At 42.7% G+C, this 18,605-nt stretch overlaps 1 long non-coding RNA gene across 3 annotated transcripts in view; it reads left to right on the top strand.

Moving 5' to 3' along the window:
- LOC149455953 (uncharacterized) overlaps positions 1 to 18,605 on the top strand; it is a 528,482-nt gene that overhangs the window by 96,508 nt on the left and 413,369 nt on the right. The gene's annotated exons all lie outside the window — the stretch shown is intronic.

Here is an 18,605-nt window from a genome sequence, read left to right as displayed (position 1 = left end):
ACCCATTGCGGCCCTCAAGTCAAAAAGTTTGCCCACCCCTGGGTTAGAAGCTGATTGGTTTCTATGCAGAAGGGAGTCTGATTTTGGACTCTCCAGCTTTAGTAAATAAACCCCAATATGTCTCTCAGCAGATAGCTTAGGGTGTCTACTTTCCGAAAAGGGGTCATTTGGGGGTGTTTGTTCTATCCTGGTATTTTAACACTTCAAGAAATGTGATGGGCAGTCAGAAAGTAAAAGCTGCGTAAATCCCATTATCTATACCATAGTTTGTAGACGCTATAACTTTCACACAAAGCAACTAACATACACTTATTGGGATTTTGTAACCAAAAACATGTAGCAGAATACATTTTGGCCTAAATTTATGACAACATTTTTGTTTTTTGGATAGTTTTTATGCAAGAAATGAGAAAATATATATATTTTTTTTTTTCAAATTTTTTTTTTTGTTAAAACCTTTTAAGTTTATAGCGCCAAAAATAAAAAGCGCACAGGTGATTAAATACCACAGAAAGAAAGCTCTACTGTATTTGTGTGATGAAAAGGACGTAAATTTAATTTATGTAACATATTGCATGACCGCGCAATTGTCAGTTAAGCTAGTGCAGCGCTGTATAGCAAAACAATGGCGTAAATTGCAGTATCTATACCATAGTTTGTAGATGCTATACCTTTAACACAAAGCAATCAATATACACTTATTGGGATTTTTTTACCAAAAATTTGTAGCAAAATACATTTTGGCCTAAACTTATGACTAACTTTGAGTTTATTATATATTTTTTATAGCCGAAAGTAAAAAATATTGTATTTCTTAAAAATTTTCAGTCTTTTTTTCTTTATAGCACTAAAAATAAAAAGCTCACAGGTGATCAAATACCACCGAAAAGAAAGCTCTATTTGTGTGAGAAAAAGGATGTAAATTTTGTTTGTTTGTCGCGCAGTGTCAGTAAGTCACAATGAAGTTGCACTAAATAGTCGGGTTCAAAGTCGAGTGATCCAGGGCTTAATTTGGATCTAGATATGTAATCTAGATATCAGATATCTAATGAGTCTGTATTTCCTCAACCACTTGCCCTCCAGAGGATTTACCCCCCTCCTGACCAGGCCATTTTTTGCGATATGCTGCGTTACTTTAACTGACAATTGCGCGGTCATGCAGCGCTGTACATAAATGAAATGTATGTCCTTTTTTCCCAAGTAGAGCTTTCTTTTGGTGGCATTTGATCACTTCTGTGGTTTTTATTTTTTGTGCTATAAACAAAAAACAAACAATATTTCTTCCTAAATTTAGGCCAAAATGTATTCTGCTACGTCTTTGCTAAAAAATAAATGCCAATACATGTAAATTAATTGATTTACGTGGACGTTATAGCCTCTACAAATGGCGGTATATGCAGTGGTGTATTTATGTTTTGTGCTGCCCTAGGCCTCACAAAAATCGCCACCCCTCCCCATGCACCCTCACTGTCTTTACTGCACCAACGTTTGCTGGGCGGAACTTAGTGGTCGGCCACATCTTTCTGTGAAGGTGTCAGTTAATGGTATGAGCGGCGAGAAGGTGTCAGTATTTGGTATGAGCAGCGAAAAGGTGTCACTTAGTGGTATGAGCAGTGAGAAGGTGTCAGTATTTGGTATGAGCAGTGAGAAGGTGTCAGTATTTGGTATGAGCAGCGAGAAGGTGTCACTTAGTGGTATGAGCAGTGAGAAGGTGTCAGTATTTGGTATGAGCAGTGAGAAGGTGTCAGTATTTGGTATGAGCAGCGAGAAGGTGTCAGCGGTATGAGCGGCGAGAAGGTGTCAGTTAGCAGTATGAGCGGCGAGAAGGTGTCAGTTAGTGGTATGAGGGAAGAGAAGATGTCATTTAGTGGCATGAGTGTCGAGAAGGTGTCAGTTAGTGGAATGAGCTGCGAGAAGGTGTCAGTTAGTGGTATGAGCAGTGAGAAGGTGTCAGTATTTGGTATGAGCAGCGAGAAGGTGTCAGCGGTATAAGCGGCGAGAAGGTGTCAGTTAGTGGAATGAGCGGCGAGAAGGTGTCAGTTAGTGGTATGAGGGAAGAGAAGATGTCATTTAGTGGCATGAGCGGCAAGAAGGTGTCAGCTAGTGTTATGAGTCAGCCATCTGGCAGTCTCTGGTCAGTCTTGGTCAGTCACCTGTCAGTCTCGGTCATTCTCTGGTCAGTCACCTGGCAGTCTTGGTCAGTCTCTGGTCAGTCACCTGGCAGTCTCTGGTCAGTCTCGGTCAGTCTTGGTCAGTCTCTGGTCAGTCTTGGTCATTCTCTGGTCAGTCTTGGTCAGTCACCTAGCAGTCTCTGGTCAGTTTCGGTCAGTCACCTGTCAGTCTCGGTCAGTAACCTGGCAGTCTCGGTCAGTCACCTGGCAGTCTCTGGTCAGTCACCTGGCAGTCTCTGGTCAGTCACCTGTCAGTCTCGGTCAGTCACCTGTCAGTCTCGGTCAGTCACCTGTCAGTCTCGGTCAGTCACCTGTCAGTCTCTGGTCAGTCTCGGTCAGTCACCTGGCAGTCTCTGGTCAGTCTCTGGTCAGTCTCGGTCAGTCACCTGGCTGTCTCTGGTCAGTCTCGGTCCGTCACCTGTCAGTCTCGGTCCGTCACCTGTCAGTCTCGGTCCGTCACCTGTCAGTCTCGGTCCGTCACCTGTCAGTCTCGGTCCGTCACCTGTCAGTCTCGGTCCGTCACCTGTCAGTCTCGGTCAGTCACCTGGCAGTCTCTGGTCAGTCTCGGTCAGTCACCTGGCAGTCTTTGGTCAGTCTCGGTCAGTCACCTGGCAGTATCGGTCAGTCACCTGATAATCTCCAGTCAATCTCGGTCAGTCACCTGGCAGTCTCTGGTCAGTCACCTGGCAGTCTCTGGTCAGTCTCGGTCAGTCACCTGGCAGTATTTGTCAGTCACCTGACAATCTCCGGTCAGTCTCGGTCAGTCACCTGGCAGTCTCTGGTCAGTTTCGGTCAGTCACCTGTCAGTCTCGGTCAGTCACCTGGCAGTCTCGGTCAGTCACCTGGCAGTCTCTGGTCAGTCACCTGGCAGTCTCTGGTCAGTCACCTGTCAGTCTCGGTCAGTCACCTGTCAGTCTCGGTCAGTCACCTGTCAGTCTCGGTCAGTCACCTGTCAGTCTCTGGTCAGTCTCGGTCAGTCACCTGGCAGTCTCTGGTCAGTCTCGGTCAGTCACCTGGCAGTCTCGGTCTGTCACCTGGCAGTCTCGGTCAGTCACCTGGCAGTCTCGGTCAGTCACCTGGCAGTCTCTGGTCAGTCTCGGTAAGTCACCTGGCAGTATTGGTCAGTCACCTGACAATCTCCAGTCAGTCTCGGTCAGTCACCTGGCAGTCTCGGTCAGTCACCTGGCAGTCTCGGTCAGTCACCTGGCAGTCTCGGTCAGTCACCTGGCAGTCTCGGTCAGTCACCTGGCAGTCTCTGGTCAGTCTCGGTCATTAACCTGGCAGTCTCTGGTCAGTCTCGGTCAGTCACCTGGCAGTCTCGGTCAGTCACCTGGCAGTCTCGGTCAGTCACCTGGCAGTCTCTGGTCAGTCTCGGTCAGTCACCTGGCAGTCTCTGGTCAGTCTCGGTCATTCACCTGGCAGTCTCTGGTCAGTCTCGGTCAGTCACCTGGCAGTCTCGGTCAGTCACCTGGCAGTCTCGGTCAGTCACCTGGCAGTCTCGGTCAGTCACCTGGCAGTCTCGGTCAGTCACCTGGCAGTCTCGGTCAGCACCTGGCAGTCTCTGCTCAATCTCGGTCAGTCACCTGGCAGCCTCTTGTCAGCCTTTCAGCTCTTCCCCCCCCCCCCCAGTAGGCATGGAGATCACTCACTGGGTGGGGCGGAGACCGAGGGGGAAGGGGGGGCATGTATTGCCCTCGCAGCCGCATTTCCCTTCCCTCTTCTACCTCTGTGAGAGAGATCCCTGTCTCCCCTGGACACTGCCGTCCTCCGGGATCATCTCTCAGACCTGGCTCCCCACTGCCATCCACTGAGGAGAGCTCTGACCATCAGAGCAGCCTATAGCCTGGCCGGGCGCACTGGATGCTGGGAGTTGTAGTCCTTGCCCTGAACAGCCTACCGGGATTGTAGTTCGGGGTCGTGGGGGAAGGACTACAACTCCCAGCATGCAGTGTGCCCGGCCAGGCTATAGGCTGCTCTGATGGTCGGAGCTCCCGGAGCTCTGCAGTGGATGGTGGTGGGGAGCCAGAGCTGAGAGATGATTCCGGATGACCACAGTATCCAGGGGAGGCATGATACTCCCACTCCTCACTGGATTCCTGCTGTAGTGACATCAAAGACGACCCTTCTTCCGAGGCGCGGCACCGCCCCCCTGTATACTGCCGTCCTAGGCAAGTGCCTTGTTTGCCTCGCGGCAAATACGCCCATGGGTATTTGTACTGGAATTTTTATATTTTCTTTTATAGTAGTAACGGCGACGATCAGCAACTTATAGCGGGACTGTGGCGGGCATTCTGACACTGGGTGGGTATTGACTAACTGCCACTGACATCCTCAGTGACACTAATACAGTGATCAGTGTTAATAAAACTCACTGATATTGTACTAATGTCATTGGTCAGGAAGGGATTAACATCTAGGGTGATCAAAGGGTTAACAGTGTGCTGTGTGCTGTTTTACATGATGTGCTGTGTGTATTTTACTAGGGAGACATGCTGCTGTGTATTTCTCTGCTGTGCACTGACTGAACTGTCATGAACCTAACCCATTGATGACAGTTCAAAGGAAATATTCGCATTTAAGAAAAACAAAAATGTTTTACCTACTTGCCGCACGCCCGTCAACAATGTACCGATGAGTGGTGGCTCTGGGCAAAGCAATGTACTGGTACTTGATTGTGGGCCAAAGCAATTTATATGCACAACAATTCATAGCCGCCCACCCAAATTCAGCTCTTGCCAGACAATTCGCATGGAAACCTATCACGGTTTCTGAATGTAAAACTTTTTTTGGCCTAATCATCAACATGAGCATTACAAAAAAGAATGAATTGGGGTAATATTGGTTCACAGACCTGATTCATCATATGTTCGTGTTCTCTGCTGTTACATATATGCCCAACAAGGACCAGCAATGTACTGCTACATCACTGGACTTTGAGTGCTTATACCAGGATGATGCCTGCAGCTACAGGCTGTTAAACTGTTAAATATTAAACTGTTTTAATTCCTACACCGTTCACCTGATTTGGATGTAAATACCCTCAAATTAAAGCTGACAGTCTGCAGGTAAAGCACATCTTGTTCGTTTCATTTCAAATCCATTGTGGTTGTGTATAGAGCCAAAAATGTTAGAATTGTGTTGATGTCCCAATATTTATGGACCTGACTGTATTTTAGCAACCAGAGATAGATCTGTTTATAGTTTTAATATAAAGGTCTATGAAGAATGTATAAGTGTAATATATAATCACCCTGCAGATGTTTTACCTTGGAGGCTTGGTTTTTGAAGTCTTCGGTCTGTGACTGCCCACTCCCAATGTATCAGCAGCTTGACAGCTAATACATGTATATTCAGACATGTTGATAGTACCATGGTAATGATGTGTTGAGATTGGCCATAGATAGATAGAATGTCATCCCACCACGCTGAAAATATTCCCAGGGGTTTAAATGTTTCATACAAGCTCATACTGTATAGTATATCTCACATACAGTCTCCATAAGGCGAATGCCGTGTTTGCAACATAGACCCTCAAGGTCTAATTTTCACATTAAATAAATAACAATAAAACTAACTTTTGCTAATACTGTGGGGAAAATAATTATTTAATCCCCTGCAAGGTTTGTAAGTTTGCCCACTTGCAAAGAAATGAAGGGTCTATCATTTTTATCATAGGTGTATTTTAAATGAGAGAGACAGAATATCAACAAAGAATCCAGAAAAAAACACATGATACAAATGTTTTAAATGGAGTTGCAGTTCAGTGAGTAAAATAATTATTTGATCCCCAAGCAAAACATGACTTAATACTTGGTGGAGAAACCCTTGTTGGCAAGCACAGAGGTAAGACGTTTCTAGAAGTTGATTACCAGATTTGCACACATCTCAAGAGGGATTTTGGTCCACTTTTCTACAGATCTTCTCTAAATCCTTAAGGTTTCTAGGCTGTCGCTTGGCAACTTAAAGTTTCAGCTCCCTCCATAAATTTTCTACAGGATTAAGGTCTGGAGACTGGCTAGGCCACTTCATGACCTTGATGTGCTTCTTCTTGAGCCACTCTGTTGTTGCCTTGGTAGGTTTTGGGTCATTGTCATGCTGGAAGGCCCATCCACGACCCATCTTCAGTATTCTGGATGAGGGAAGAAGGTTCTCATCCAAGATTTTACAATACATGGCCCTATCCATTGGCCCTTCAATGTGGCAAAGTCAGCCTGTACCTTTAGCAGAGAAACAGCCCCAAAGCATAATGTTTCCACTTCTGTGCTTGACTGTAGGGATGATGTTCTTAGAATCATAGTCAGCATTTTTCTTCCTCCAAAAACTGCGGGTTGAGTTAATGCCAAAGAGCTCAATTTTGGTCTCATCTGACCATAGCATTTTCTCCCAATCCTTCTCTGAATCCTTTAGATGTTCGTTGCCAAACTTCAGACAGGCCTATACTGTACATGTGCCTTCTTGAGGAGGTGGATCTTGCGGGTGCTGCAGGATTTCAATCCACGGCGGCGTATTGTTTTACCGATGGTTTGTTTGGTGACTGTGGCCCGAACTGCCTTGAGATCATTCACAAGCTCCTCCCGTGTAGTTCTGGGCTGATCCCTCACTTTTCTCATAATCATCCTTACCCCATGAAGCAAAATCTTGCATGGAGCTCCAGACCGAGGGCGATTGATGGTTATTTTGTATTTCTTCCATTTGCGAATAGTCGCTCCAACATTTGTCTTCATCTTATCAAGCTTCTTGCTGATGGTCTTGTAGCCCGTTCCAGCCTTGTGCAGGTCTACAATCTTGTCCCTGACGTCCTTTGACAGCTCTTTGGTCATTTGCCCATAGTGGTGAGGTTTGAATGGAAGAAAGAGATTCTGTGGACAGGTGTCTTTTAACGTGTTGTTAGGAGCACCTTCTTAAATTGACAGGACTAACCTGTGTAGCACATAACCATTCTGTGGGAGCCAGAATTATTGTTGGTTGGTAGGGGATCAAATACTTATTTTACTCACTGAACTGAAACTCAATTTATAACACATGTATCATGTGGGTTTTTTTTCTGGAGTTTTGGTTGATATTCTGTCTCTATCCTTTTAAAATACACCTATGATAAAAATGATAGACCCTTCATTTCTTTGTAAGTGGGCAAACTTACAAAATCTGCAGTGGATCAAATAATTATTTCCCCCACTGTAATTGCAGAAGAAATATCCATTTGCTATCCATCCATTGCTTTGCTTTTCAGTCTCTGGCAATCAAGAATTTTCTTTTTACTGTATATTAGTTAGGAATTCATGGATTTGTGAGGAATTCTAACATTGATTGAACCAAAATCAGTCTACATGACAGCTACTAAGAACGACCTTTACAGTAGATGTACGCAAGAGCGAAGATATGTTTTGCATGTGTGTGTGTTAACTGACATTTATTGTTGGGTCAGGTTATTTTTGATGACCTCCTATATGGAGGACTTTTGTTTAACTGTGAACGTCTGTTAACAAATGCTATTGACTGCAATTACTATACCGGGATTCTTTCTAATTTTTCTTGCTGTATCTGTACAGTACTTGCCCTGCATTTCTTACCCTTGCTGCAAGTGCATTGCAGCCCGCATTTACCTTACAGTTGATGTTTATGATTATTATTGGTTTGTGTATCAATTCATTTCAATGTAATGTTAATGCTTCCTTCACAACTGCACATACTACTTTTTTTCACTCCACTGTCAGTATGTTTATCTGCCAGAAGTTGGGTAAGGGAATCCGCACACTGGTCCGCACACTGGTGTGAATAAGCCCTGTTTATAGTCTTTTTTTTTTTTTTTTCTTTTTTTTTATACCGTATACACTTTAGTAAATATTTGTATATATACAGATCAGAGAGCACTAATTATTGCTTAATAAAAATGCTTTTAGTTTACTAACAAGTCTTTACAAGTCCTTATTTTTCATTTCTAATGCATCATATTTATGGAAAGAAAAGGTTCATATACTATTCAAATGATTGCTTGTATTAGTTGTGCAGTTGTTTTCTACATGTAGCATGTCTTGAAAAGGAGGGATAGAAAGGTCAGATTCATAATCACTAGGTACAAAAGAGATTGCACTGATGCTAGTCTGGTAAATATCATCTGGGAAAAATAAATCACGTGTAAGAAATTTGGGAAAGAAGTGTAAAATGGATAATTCATAAAACTACACATGGGTTAGTACAGTCATGGCCGAAATTGTTGGCACCCTTGATATTTCTCCAGGAAATCATGTATTTCTCACGAAACGTATTGCATTAACACATGTTTTGCTATACACATGTTTATTCCCTTTGTGTGTATTGGGACAAAACAAAAAAAGGGAGGAAAGAAAGCAAATTCGACATAATGTCACACAAACCTCCAAAAATGGGCTGGACAAAAGTATTGGCACCCTTTCACAACTGCGGATAAATAAGAATGTTACAAGCATGTGATGCTCCTGTAAACTCACCTGGGGCAAGTAACAGGTGTGGGCAATATAGAAATCACACCTGAAAGCAGATAAAAAGGAGAGACGTTCACTTAACCTTTGCATTGTGTGTCTGTCTGTGCCACACTAAGCATGGACAACAGAAAGAGGAGACGAGAACTGTCTGAGGACCTGAGAACCAAAATTGTGGCAAAATATCAACAATCTCAAGGTTACAAGTCCATCTCCAGAGAACTAGATTTGCCTTTGTCCACAGTGCGCAACATTATCAAGAAGTTTGCAACCCATGGCACTGTAGCTAATCTCCCTGGTCGTGGACGGATGAGGAAAATTGATGAAAGATTGCAACGCAGAATAGTCCGGATGGTGGATAAGCAGCCCCAAACATGTTCCAAAGACATTCAAGCTGTCCTGCAGGCTCAGGGAGCATCAGTGTCAGCGCGAACTATCCGTCGACATTTAAATGAAATGAAACGCTATGGCAGGAGACCCAGGAGGACCCCACTGCTGACACAGAGACATAAAAAAGCAAGACTACAGTTTGCCAAAATGTACTTGAGTAAGCCAAAAGCCTTCTGGGAAAACGTCTTGTGGACAGATGAGACCAAGATAGAGCTTTTCGGTAAAGCACATCATTCTACTGTTTACCGAAAACGGAATGAGGCCTACAAAGAACAAAACACAGTACCTACGGTAAAATATGGTGGAGGTTCAATGATGTTTTGGGGTTGTTTTGCTGCCTCTGGCACTGGGTGCCTTGACTGTGTGCAAGGCATCATGAAATCTGAGGATTACCAAAGGATTTTGGGTCGCACTGTAGGGCCCAGTGTCAGAAAGCTGGGTTTGCGTCCAAGATCCTGGGTCTTCCAGCAGGACAATGACCCCAAACATACGTCAAAAAGCACTCAGAAATGGATGGCAAAGAAGCGCTGGAGAGTTCTGAAGTGGCCAGCAATGAGCCCAGATCTAAATCCCATTGAACACCTGTGGAGAGATCTTAAAATTGCTGTTGGGAAAAGGTGTCCTTCCAATAAGAGAGACCTGGAGCTGTTTGCAAAGGAAGAGTGGTCCAAAATTCCGGGTGAGAGGTGTCAGAAGCTTATTGATGGTTATAGGAAGCGACTGATTTCAGTTATGTTTTCCAAAGGGTGTGCAACCAAATATTAAGTTAAGGGTGCCAATACTTTTGTCCAGCCCATTTTTGGGGTTTTGTGTGACATTATGTCATATTTGCTTTTCTGCCTCTGTTTTATATTTGTTCCAATACATACAAAGGGAATAAACATGTGTATAGCAAAACATGTGTTAATGCAATACCTTTTTTGTGTGAAATACTTGATTTTCAGGAAAAATATCAAGGGTGCCAACAATTTCGGCCATGACTGTATATTTACAGCAAATGTGTAGCCTTTACGTATATCCCTAGATAGATCCATAGATTTTATCCAGTTTTTCTTACTGGCGGGACTGTTTTAATTAGGAATAAGGTCAGAAACATACTATTTGATTTGGTGATCACTGTCACCTGGATTAGAAGGGAGGTAAAATATAAAATTTTGCTGTTAGAATAGAAGGAAAATATTCAAACTGGTACTCTTGTTTAGTTATTTATTACAGGTACTTATGTAGCGCCATAAATTTCAGCAGTGCTTTACATATATATTGTACATTCACATCAGTCCCTAACCCTCAAGGGGCGTACAATCTAAGGTCCCTAACTTACATTCATACATACTAGGGCCAATTTAGACAGGAGCCAATTAACCTACCAGCATGTCTTTGGAGTGTGGAAGGAAATTGGATTACCCGGAGGAAACCCATGCAGACACAGGGAGAACATGCAAACTCCAGGCAGGTGGTGCTGTGGTTGGGATTTGAATCAATGACCATAGTACTGCCAGGCGGAAGGGCTATCCATTTAGCCACTGTGCTACCCAGTTCTTGTTCAAATGACATCTGTCTAATAAGGAGCTTTCCTTACTTTGAGTAGATTTCTTCTCGCTTCTTTTTGTAGTTGCAGAACAGAAAGTTAAAAGAAATCTCCTCCATAGGACTCCCGTGGTCACAAACGGCAGTGGGGGTTTTAATCATTCCTTATGCTATCCAAAAATGAAAAAAAGATTTGGCTTTTGAGGTACTTTGAATAGCTGAATACATACAGACATAACCACAAATATATGGAACAGAAGCAACAGATAACATATACTTTATGCTGAATGTACACTAATGCATTGTGTATTTACGGCCTTATCTTGTACTTGAAGAACAACATGGCAGACCAAAATAGGATGATCTTCACAAGTAATATACATAAGAGAGATATGCCGCTCGGTAGCTCAAAGGACTGATGAGTACAACAGCTGAAAAAATTATAATTCAAAAAGGAACTGTTTATTACAAGAAGCTTCTGCACAGAGGCAAAACTGACTGCACAGATCTAGAAAAGATACACAAAGCACAGAATTCAGGTAAGAATACCTCTTCTATTAGGCCTCTTGCACATGGTACTGATGTGTGAGCATCTGGGGTTTTTTTAAACGTAATTTCAGGGGCTTGTTTTGCACATATTCGTGTGTATTTATGCGCATATGTGCGCGCATTTGCGAATTCACATGTATGCACATTTGCGTGTAAAATATACTCTTATTAAAAATTCATTATTATTTATGCTCATATGTGGAGATTAGTGCGGATTTGCGCATATTTGTGAGCATGTTTGCGCAGGCGACGTAAATTACTGACCAAAAATGCAGATTTTCCTATTTTTTTGCTTACCGAGGAATATGCGGCTCTTAATTACGTGCCAATGTAATGTGCACATTGTAAATAATGGGCTATATATTATCTCCATAGAAAACTCCCCCTGTACTGCGCTTTTTCAAGCTGCAGTGTGCAAGAGGCCTTAAGATAATCTTTGCCTGTCCCGGGAATTTAGCTTTGAAGTGTACCTGTGCTTTACCCACGCAGGGAAAAGCAACAGGTTCACTTAGTTGCCCCCTTCCCAAGCATTCCTTTTCTTCCACAGCTTTGTTCAGCCTCCAGACAAAAAGAACGATAATGAAGAAATGGCAAACCCAAATATTCCTGACTTTAGGGATGGACTTTATATGAATAGGCCATATCACAAATTCCTGGGGTGTGCACACCTTGCTGCCCTCAAATGATCGGGAAAGTCCAAGTATACTAAGTGGAGAGAAACAGAGGACGCACCGGCCTAGTGCACTACCTTAAAAATGTATTTATTAAATGATAAAAGTGGGTATTGTACTCACAAAATGACAATACAGTCAAAGGCACATCGTGAGAAAACAACTGTGTCCAATCCGTACTACGTGTTCGTCTGTAATGGGAACTCTGGACCTCCAAGAGGCTGACGCGTTTCGAGGTCTTGCCTCTTCCTCAGATCCAACAGACCAAACGTCTGTACCCTCTCTTATATATATGCTCACTAATGACAATAATAATAGTAGTATTAGTGGTAGAAGTGGTACTACCACGAATACTACTATTATTATCATTATCATTGATACTTCAGGGGGTCATTTCTAAACGTCCCCACGCATCCATTGCCTGTGCGCGCTCCCTGGGAGCATGCAGCACAGTAATCTGTGTGCACAGAGGAACATAGATCGATGTATGGGACCGCTGTGTGAGGTCCCGATTCATGTGATCAGTGATTGGTCAATCAGTGATCACATGAACAGTAGTAAGCAAGATGACACTTCCTGACATCGTTTACTACTTGTGAATTCTGTGAATGATCACAGAGCTCACATTCTACAAGGCTATTCACATCAGCCTTGTACCATGTGACAAGCTGTGACCAATCACAGCTTTCACAGTATTTCTCAATGGCTGCAGGAATGCAGTCCGTGAGGAGAAATGATTGCTTTTACAGCCTATATGGGTGAAAAAGTAATCCGTGTAAAATAAAAAAAATCATCACCCACCACAAGTAGTACAGTGTCACTATGATGACACTGTACTGCTATGGTGGCAGTATGTACAAAAAATAAATATATATATATATAAATAATAATAAAAAAGAAAATGTAAAAAAAATTAGAAAAATTAGAAAAACATTTTTATAAACTGATTTTGGTTTGTTTTTTTTTTTTTACCAAAATGATAGCCAAATACATTTTGGCCAATATTTATGAAGCAAGATTATTTATTTGCAAAGTTTTTTAAGAAAACACTTTTTCATTTATATAGCAAACAAATAAAAATCCCAGAGGTGAATAAATACCACCAAAAGAAAGTGTTATCTGTCTCAAAAAACACAATTTGGGTACAGTGTGGCATGACCGCGCAATTGTCATTCAAAGTGTGACAGCACTGAAAGCTGAAAATCAGCCTGGACTGCAAGGGGGTGAAAGTGTCTGGACTTGAAGTGGTTAAAGAATGGGAAAATTGTTCTATGGCTTATTGGGCTACACAGAATAGAATGCATGAAGGAAAAACCTTAAGGCTTTAGAACCACTTTAATGCCAGTTGTCTGAGTGTGATGATGATCCTCTGTCTTCAATAATTGATGAATGACTGACACAGAATAGACATGCAGCAAGTGATGTTCTTGATGGATGTGAATTTTTGATCTTGTTGACTCAAAGGGATTGATTTACTAAAGGCAAATAGGCTGTTGACTTTGCAAGGGAAGTTTCACTTTCCATGGAAAGCTTCCCTAGAGCTTAGTGAGTGTGGTGAAATTTCACATTGCAAAGAATGCCCAATTGCGTGCAAGGAAAATGAAAAAAAAAAAACAGCGTTTTTGCTTGCCCATGATTGGATGATGGAAGTCAGCAGAGCTTCACCTCATTCATTATACTCTGGAGAAATTTCCCATGCAAAGCGCATCTTCTCTTTCAGCAGCCTATTTGCCTTTAGTAAATCAACCCCAGTGACCCAGAACTCAGGTACTGAAAATAGAGGATCAGTCTGACAACCAAAAAACTAGAATCTTCAGGAGAGCAATAGCCTATACCTTTCTCTCCTGACAGGTTTCCTTTAAGGCCATGCCTATAATGGAACTCCGTGTGGGTGACCAGGAAGGATGGAACACATTTGTTATTTTTTTAAAAATCTACCTTTAACCACTTTCTCTCCAGAGGATTTACCCCCCTTCCTGACAAGGCCTCTTTTTGCTATTCTGCGCTGCACTATTTCAACTGATAATTGTGCGGTCATGCAATGCTGTACCCAAACGAAATTTACGTCCTTTTTTCACACAAATAGAGCTTTCCTTCGGTGGCATTTGATCACCTGTGCGCTTTTTATTTTTCGTGCTATAAACAAAAAAAGACTAAAACTTTTGAAGAAAAATTATATTTCTTACTTTCGGCCTTAAAAAATATATAAAAAATATATAGTAAACTCAAATAAATAAAATTTAGGCCAAAATGTGTTCTGCTACATGTTTTTGATAAAAAAAAAATCCCAATAAGTGTATATTGATAGTTTGTAGACGCTATAACTTTCACACAAAGCAGTGGTATAGATAATGGAATTTACGCCAAATATTTGCTATATAGCGCTGCACTAGTTTAACTGAGAATTGCGTGGTCGTGCAATACAGTACATAAATGAAATTCCTTTTTTCACACAAATAGAGCTTTCTTTCAGTGGTAGTTGATCACCTTTTTAAAAAAAAAACAACAACATTTTTTCATTTCTGTTATAGAAAATATCCAAAAAACTCAAAATTCGTCATAAATTTAGGCCAAAATGTATTCTGCTACATGTTTTTGGTAAAAAAAATCCCAATAAGTGTATATTGATTGCTTTGTGTGAAAGTTATAGCGTCTAACTAATATGGTATAGATAATGGAATTTACGCAGCTTTTACTTTTTAACTGCCCATCACATTTCTTGAGGTGCTAAAATACCAGGACAGTACAAACACCCCCAAATGACCCCTTTTCAGAAAGTAGACACGCTAAGCTATCTGCTGAGAAGCATATTGAGGTCATGGAAGAGTTTTTTTTTTCCAGAAAGCCTTACCTTATAAAAGCAGCTGCTCCCCATCCCAAGAACCGCTGAATTCCTTTTCCCAGCTTGCAGTCAAATGATCTGTCATGGCCCTTCTGCATCCTACGGTGTACTCTTCACTTTTTGTTTATTAAAGTGCATGCTTCACAGCACTGAACTTGGGCCCCAGGTCAGTAGATGTGCAAGATTCTGCTGAAAGGACCCCAGGGGTATGAAAATGGAGAAGGTATGCTGTATCTGATATTGATAGGAAGGCATGCTTGCTTGATCTGCATTGTCTTATTAAGGGGTTCATGTTGAATGAACATGGGTCAGAGAACTGAGATTTAAAGCAGAACTACACTGCCAAAAGCCAAAAATGCTATTACCGTATTTTTCGCTTCATAAGACGCACCTGACCATAAGACGCACCTAGGTTTTAGAGGCAGAAAACAGGAAAAAAAAATTGACCAGAGACTGCAGACATAGTACAGGAGATGACCAGAGACTGCAGACACAGTACAGGGATGACCAGAGACTGCAGACACAGTACAGGGATGACCAGAGACTGCAGACACAGTACAGGGATGACCAGAGACTGCGGACACAGTACAGGGATGACCAGAGACTGCGGACACTGTTCAGGGATGATCAGAGACTGCGGACACAGTACAGGAGATGACCAGAGACTGCGGACACAGTACAGGAGATGACCAGAGACTGCAGACATAGTACAGGAGATGACCAGAGACTGCAGACACAGTACAGGGATGACCAGAAACTGCGGACATAGTACAGGGATGACCAGAGACTGCGGACACTGTACAGGGATGATCAGAGACTGCGGACACAGTACAGGAGATGACCAGAGACTGCGGACACAGTAAAGGGATGACCAGAGACTGCGGACACAGTACAGGAGATGACCAGAGACTGCGGACACAGTACAGGGGATGACAAGAGACTGCGGACACAGTACAGTGGATGACCAGAGACTGCAGATACAGGACAGGAGATGACCAGAGACTGTGGACATAGTACAGTAGTACAGGAGATGGCCAGAGACTGCAGACATAGGACAGGGATGACCAGAGACTGCGGACACAGTACAGGGATGACCAGAGACTGCGGACACAGTACAGGGATGACCAGAGACTGCGGACACAGTACAGGAGATGACCAGAGACTGCGGACAGTACAGGAGATGATCAGAGACTGCGGACAGTACAGGAGATGACCAGAGACCGGGGACAGTACAGGAGATGACTGCTGACCTTTGGGGAGGTGGGGGAGTGGGTACCTGAATTTGACAGGTACTCGCTCTGACTTCCACGGAGTTGTTCTTTGATCTTACCTGTTCCTCTATCCAGCCGTGCGCTGTCTACCCGGCTTCTGTAATGGCGCTCGGCAGACAGCCGGATGCCCAGTGCGCATGAGCGAGAAGCGCTGTGCTTTGTGATTGGTCTGGCGGCTTCTGGGATCTGTCATGTGTCCCAGGTACCGCCTTACCATTCACAAAGAGGACTGCTTCTTGCGCATGCGCACTTGGGACCTGGCTGTCACGCACACTACAGAAGCTGGGAAGACAGCGCGCCGCTGGATAGAGGAACAGGTAAGGTCCCACTGCAGAGCTGAGCGGCCGGCCCAGTATTCTGACACGGCGGATGTGGAAATACCGGACCGGCCGCTCCATATTCGATCCACTGACATTTTCCCCCCTTTTTTGGGGGGAAAAAAGTGCGTCTTATGGAGCGAAAAATACGGTAATTCATTTTTAATATTCAAAGCAAACTCCCCCATCCATCCATGTCTCTATGCTTTATTTTGCTGAGAAATCACTGATAAAAACACCTCTTAGCATTTCTGGCTGTTGCCATCTTGAGTAAGGGCAGATAATTAATGTAGCATTTACTTCCTGGAATCCATCTGCCCTTGGCTCAGGCCAGCAGGCAGGAGGATGCATTTAGCTGAGAAAAGTCTCTCTCCCCTTCTGAAGATTCTTGGTATGTATGACACCATTTTGCCTAGGCCTGGAAAACAGGAAGTAACTGAAGAAATGTTCAAAACAAGTAAATATGAGATACTTTTCCTATCGTAAGGATTAAAAATAGTAATGGTTGATTAAGAGAGTAAAATTCCCCTTTAAATGCAGCACTGCAAATTTCTTTGCCTGTATAAATGTTAATCAGACTACGCTGTCACTGGACAAATAAACTGCACCTCAATAATATGTGTCTGAGGGTGAATTGTCTGGCACAGTTATTTTTGACCTATAACAGCCTTCCGTTGTCATGCTGGCAAAAAGTATTTGTGCGACCATTCTGCCCACAGCCACTTTAATAAATGAGACCCTATATAGTGATCACTGTATGAACTATAGTAATACTGATTTCTGATTTTCAGTGCTCTGGTCACATGGTGTCAAGTTCACAATTCGGATCCCGCGGTGAATACACGACTTGGTGAGCTCCTATCTGCCGTCTGCCAATACGAGGACCAAATTGTCCAGGGCCTGTCTTCTGTTCACCAGGTTGTTCATCCCTCGGAGTTATCAAGCTGTATGGATGACATGGGACTCAGCAACCATACACATGAGCCCAGTAATGACTCGTGCTGCAGGCCAAGGCTGTTGCGGCACGCAGGAGTGTCTTCCTTCTTCCTTTCCAAAGTGTAGGACTATACAGGAGCTGAATAATGTCATGAAACATGAACTTGGTCGTATGTTAAAAGACGTTCGCTCTATAGTTCAACAGATAAACATGACTTCGGATCTGCTTTGTTATTTGCAAACTCTTGAAATTAAGTATTCATTGATTTGAAGATTTTTTTTTTTTAGAGAAACTTTTTTTTTTTTTTTTAGTTTTACCCACCATGGTAAAACAGTTATAATTTGTTTATTTATAGAACCCAATACTGATGATTGGTATTGGCACTTGCGTGAGCCTGTAGGCGATCCAGCACTCTCCTCACAGGGACTCAGGCAGAAGCAGGAGCCATTGGCTACTGCTGCTGTCAATCAAACTCTGAGGAGGTAGCAGGGGGTGGAGGCTGAGCTGCACTGTGTGTGTCACTGGACACACAGCCGGATTCGAGATCAAGCCCACAGGTGTGCCCCCATAGCAAGCAGCTTGCTAGGGGGCACACAATAAAGAGATCCTGGAGTGCCAGCAAAGGACCCCAGAATATAAGGTTCACGCCGCTATGTGCAAAACCACTGCACAGAACAGGTAGGTATAAACCTGTTAATAAAAAAAAAATCCAGCCTTTCCAAAAACTTTAAAATGTATTTAGGAATATCGCTGTGTCTTCTCTCCCGGCACCCCTACTCTGCCTAAATGTTTGGCTGTTTTCATTGATCAAAACTCCGAGTTTGGACTCTCACTGCTAATCCCATACTTTGGCTTTGAGACTACCAGGAAGTGCTGAAATGTTACCAATCAGATAAGCCTAGCATTTGGGTGGAGTGAAAACACTGAAAGTGTGTGGCTACACTTCATATCATTTGTATTTTTTTTTTTTATAGTGATAGTGGCACTTTAACCACTTAAGCTCAGATTGTTCCCCCTTCATGACCAGGGTATTATTTGCTATGCGGCACTGTGCTACTTTAACTGGTAATCGAGCGGACCTGCAAAACTGTGTGCAAATGAAATTTATCATATTTTCCCACAAATAGAGCTGTCTTTTGGTGGTATTTGATCACCACTGGGTTTTTCATTTTTTATTATACAAACAAAAAAAGACTAAAAATTTTGAAGAACCACAATTTTTTACTTTCTGCTATAAAATGTATCCAATAAAAAAAAAATCAAATTTCTTATAAATTTAGGCCAAAATGTTTTCTGTTACATGTCTTTGGTAAAAATAAAAATCCCAATAAGTGTATATTGATTGGTTTGTGTGAAAGTTACAGCACCTACAAACTATGGTATATATAATGGAATTTAGCCAGCTATAGACGCTATACTGGTAATGCTACTTATAGTAGGAATGTGATAGTGTGGAGGGCAATCTGACACTA

This window comes from Staurois parvus, unplaced genomic scaffold (genome assembly GCF_062004578.1).
Source record: "Staurois parvus isolate SC_StPar_1 unplaced genomic scaffold, SC_StPar_1.0 ptg000380l, whole genome shotgun sequence".
Lineage (NCBI taxonomy): Eukaryota > Metazoa > Chordata > Amphibia > Anura > Ranidae > Staurois > Staurois parvus.
This window is presented reverse-complemented; position numbering and strand designations above follow the sequence as displayed.